The 4,564-nt window shown below is 56.5% G+C and overlaps 1 protein-coding gene across 1 annotated transcript in view; it reads left to right on the top strand.

Annotated features, from left to right (window-relative positions):
• The first annotated feature begins 1,289 nt into the window (after positions 1 to 1,289).
• Spdef (SAM pointed domain containing ETS transcription factor) overlaps positions 1,290 to 4,564 on the top strand; it is an 18,234-nt gene continuing 14,959 nt past the window's right edge. Inside the window, exon 1 of the mRNA XM_027389013.2 lies at positions 1,290 to 4,564. This exon is cut by the window's right edge and continues 36 nt beyond it. The gene's annotated coding sequence lies outside the window, so the exon portion shown is untranslated.

Below are 4,564 nucleotides of genomic sequence, written 5' to 3'. Positions count from 1 at the left end.
GGGGTGTGCAGCCGGCTTGTGTATGAGACTGAGGGCCTCTCGGGTTGTGTAGCCCAGGTGCTCTTTCCCAGGAACCCACCCCACCCCCACCACACACACACACACACACACACACACACACCCTAGGTAGTCCCTGGGCCCAGGTAGAAGTCAGCACACACAAAGGGCAGCTGTCCCTGGAGTTTAGGGGAAGCCTGGGGCTTTGATAAGGTGGGTAAATTTCAAAGGGGCTGCTAGGAGGGGGGTCAGGGCTGCTGATAGCGCCCTAGCTGCGGGCAGTCCCTCCACCCCAGGGGCCTCGTGGCCCAGCCCCTCACACGGAGCAAAACAGGCTTGATTGTATTCTTATCGGACCTGTGGTTTTGTAAGGCCCAGCAGGCTGGCTGGCTCTGCGTCAGTAGGGGAAAGGCAGTAGCCAGCTCCCTGGGTGAGGGCATGACGTGGGCCACCACCTCCACCCCCTGCCGAGGCCTGGGGTCCACCTGGTGCTGGGGCAGGGAAGGAGGAGCAGCTAATGCCACACCCCAAGCAGGGGTGGCTGAGAGTTGGCTGAGTTCCATGCCTGGCTCCCCACCTCTCAGCACAAGCTCCGTGCCTCAGTTTCCCCACTGGGATTAATAGGAAGCCAGTGACAGCAGTGTCCTTCAGTGTGGAGACCATTGAAGATGCTTGTCTACATGTTTGGGAACCATGGCCCAGCAGCTGGCTCACAGCCAGGACAACCTGGGACACTAGTGGCCTGGGTCTCAAGGTTGCACAATGTGGGCTCCCTTTTCCATCTGAGTGCTCCAAGCCACCTGCAAAAGCTAACCCCTTCAGATGCCCGACCTCAAGGAGACACAAGCGGGTTCCCACCTCCTCGGCCTGCTGCCTACCATGTACACCTTCCCGGGCTTGCCTACCGTACCTTCCAGCATAGACATAACCCCTCTTAGCCATTGTCCTCTTCTGCTGTGGGCATCCAGGACAGTGCTGGACCTAAGGGAGCTCAGTGCCCTGTGTGAGCGAAGAGATTCATGAGGACCAAGACCAGGCCGGCCAAGTGCGGCTGTGCTTCCTAACACAGGGGTGAATGGATGAAGAGGATGCTGTCCCTGTCGGTGTGTGCGTTCACGTGTGCAAATGTCCCAACCAACCCAAAGTGTCCCTTAGAGCTCATCTCTGACTGCAGGCTTGCCTGGACCCCTGAGGGCCACCTCATCTCGGGTGTGAGCAGGCATTGGCATTGAATGAGTGGGAGAAGCTACGGGGGTGGGGAGGGGCGGATATGGGGTGGGTAGCAAGGCCTGGATACAGGGAATAATGGCCTTTCCCCTGGAGTGTCTCCAGAGTGCATCTGCAGGCAGGGGAGGGCATGGTGGGGAGACCCTGGGCCTGGAGAGCTGGGTCCAGTCTGGGACAAGGACAGGAATTGTGGCATCTTATAACTGCCCACAGAACCAGACGGTCCAGAGGTGACTGTCCTTGGACCAGTTGCTGGGGGCTGTCTGTGCCCTCTGTGGCAGACACAGGGGGACTTGGGCTGCTAGGCCAAGCACAGAGGAATACCTGCTAGTCTGGATTAAGCAAGGAGCCAGGTATGCCTGGAACACGAGGTGACATGTCCCAGGTATGAAAACAGCCACTTCCTGGGCCATTCCTGGTCCCTGTGTTCCCTACCCAGGCACAGCCTAAGGCTCCCTGCTATGTCTCAACCCTAACCCTGGCAAGCCAGTAAGCCTCTGCCTAGCACCTGTGAGTGAGTGAGCCACATGGTCAGTGACCCCAGGGTGCAGGCTTACTGGCATCAGTTACCTGAGTCAACACTGGTGGGAGCACAAGTTGGGGTCTGGGTTCATATCTCAAGCTTACTGTATGTTCTGAGGCCTATTCCCCAGCCTCTCTGGGCTCAGGGTATTTGTCTCTACCACGTCCACTGGACAATGCCTAGAGGCTCATGAACTAGGCTTCCTGATCATCCTGTCTTTCCCTCGTGGTCCCCTCAAGGTGAGAACACTGGGTCCCTCACCACAAGGAAGGAGCCCCAGGCCCCCAGCGTTTCTGCCTTCCTGAAGCCAGAGCCTGGGACTGCAGGACGTGAGGATCCCATCCCTCTTGTGCTGGAATAGGCCCAGACTTCTTTCTCCACCGTTATCACAGACTGAAGTTCCTAAGAAAGCCAAACACAGAGAGGACAGGAGTTCTAGGAGATAAGACAGAGAGCCAGCCAGGAAGACAGCTGTCTGCCGACAGATGGACAGACTGACAGTCCTTCCCAAGCTGTGTGCACAGCCTTTAAGTTCGTGCAGGGTGAGTCTCACCTTCACTCACAGAACACCTGGGACTCACCTCCATCCCACCATTTGAGTACAGTGTCACTGTCACCCTGCCCTGGACCGAAAGTCCCAGCTCAAGGACTCCACACTGGGCTGGCAGGTGGGGAGGGTGTGCCAGCCAACTGCCCCAGACCTTGTCATCCTGGGTTTGATGGTTGCCCTAGTGGAATACACCGGAGGGTATGCTGGGAATACAGGTAGGAGGATTGCCAAAATCAAGGCCAGCCTGGGCTACAACATGAAACCGTCTCATGAAAACACAAGAGCATAAGAGAAAAGAAAGCCCTGGGTGGTGCTAGCACACACCTTTGATCCCAGCACCCAGGAAGTAGAAGCAGGCAGATGTCTGTGAGTTCAAGGCCGGCCTGATCTACACAGAGTTCCTGGCCAACCAGCTACATAGTGAAATCCCCATCTCAAAAAACAAACGCCAAGTTGTGCTCCTTCGTCTGTGTTCAACGTCTTGAAGGCTCACAGAGCCCAGATGGAGAGAGTACATGCTGCTTTGGAAGGCTGAAGAACAGTCCCAAGACAGACACACTTGGACATGGGGACGACGAGGGACCCTTATGTGGAGGGTAGAATAGGGCAGGTGTGACCCTCAGCAGACTCCTGAGGTCTGCACAGAGAGGGCAGGCTCTGGCACAGCTCATCTGCTGCAGTGGCCAAGGGGGTTAAAGAGTGGCCTGCCTCGGGAGCAGAGCAGGAGGCGGGAGGCTGGTGTTTTCAAGGGTCCATGCAAGGGACCCGAGACTGGATCCTGAGGAAGAGCATCCTGGACTGGTCAGGAGACCGGGGTTGTGAGTTTGACTCTGCACCACAGCTGTGACCTTGGACATGACATTTCCTGAGAAGTGGGCCAAGCGTGGCCTTCCTGGAGGGAGCCCTCCGGGTGATCTCCCCTCACTGAAGCCCTGAGAGTCAGTCCTGCTGTGCGGGGGGTGGTGATCACCAGTTTCTGTTTCCTGGTGACCCCAGCAGAACCACATCTTTTGAGACAGAGTTACCCAAGGTTGACCTTGAACCCCTCCTCTACTTCCTGAGTGCCCATTCATGCTGAGGAAGCACCAACTGAGCCACATCCCTACCCCCCCCCACATCCCTACCCCCAAAATGTATTTCTTGGATCAAAACCCAACTAGGTGCCCTGACATCACACTGGTGGATAAAGATAGAGGAAGAGTCCCCAGGCACCCTGGGAGTTGAGGATGGAACCCAGCTGACCCCTCCACCCAGCATCATGACCATACCTAGCTGCAAGGGAGGCTGGAGTGTGTTCACTCCAGGTTGCCATGTACCCAGCTAAAAATCACCAGCTAAGGAAGGGGGTAGGAGGAGCTCGAGATGAGAACATTTTGGAGCATGCAGTAAGCCCTGGACTTTTCCCCTTGACACTCGAAATGGAGCACCAAAGACAGCCTGGATCTGTTGGCTGGGAAAGGAGGAGAGTGTGCATGGAGTCCCTGGCTTTCCCCAGCTCCCATCCACTCAGGCATATCTGCAGCAGCTGAGTCTAAGGCCTCAGAGCACTGTGCTGGGAGCACCATTGTCTGTGGGGACAAGGGCATACCTGGAAGGCAGAGGAGCAGGGGACAGGAAGGTGTAGGAGTCACTGGGGAACATAGAGGCCTTTTGCTTACTGGCCCTGGAGGACTGGACCCCTGAGGATCAAGAGTGGTTGGTTGCAGCCCTTCCTGAGTTTTGAATTCCCTCCTCACCAAAGGGCCAACGAGGACAGCAGCTGTGCTCGGGGCTGTTGGAAGATGTTGGTGGGTGTCAAAGTGAGAGGCTGGCCCTGAAGGAAGCCAGTGGGAGGTCACACTGCTACTTATGGAATCTGAAAGCTGCAGTGAACACTACTGGGACTGGAGAGACTGCTCAGTGGTTAAGACACTAGCTGCTCTTGCAGAGGGCCTGGGCTCAATTCCCAGCGCCCACACGGTGGCTCACAGCTGCCTGTAACTCCAGCTCCAGGAGCCCAACGCCCTCTTCTGGCCTCCACTGGCATTGCATCCACAAACACAGACACACAACTAAAATATTTAATTAAAATGTAATGATAGCCATGCGTGGTGGCTCCTGTCTTTCCTCCCAGCACTCAGGAAACAGAGGCAGGTGATCTCCGTGAGTTCTAGGCCACCCCAGGCTGCGTAGTGAGACCCTGCCATTCTGCTGACGCGAGGAAGGATACATTCTGAGATGACTCAGATGTAGGCCTCACTCAGCTCTGCCCCCTGTGGCAGGAAGAG

The sequence above is a fragment of the Cricetulus griseus genome, assembly GCF_003668045.3.
Source record: "Cricetulus griseus strain 17A/GY chromosome 1 unlocalized genomic scaffold, alternate assembly CriGri-PICRH-1.0 chr1_0, whole genome shotgun sequence".
In the NCBI taxonomy this organism is placed as follows: Eukaryota; Metazoa; Chordata; class Mammalia; order Rodentia; family Cricetidae; genus Cricetulus; species Cricetulus griseus.
This window is presented reverse-complemented; position numbering and strand designations above follow the sequence as displayed.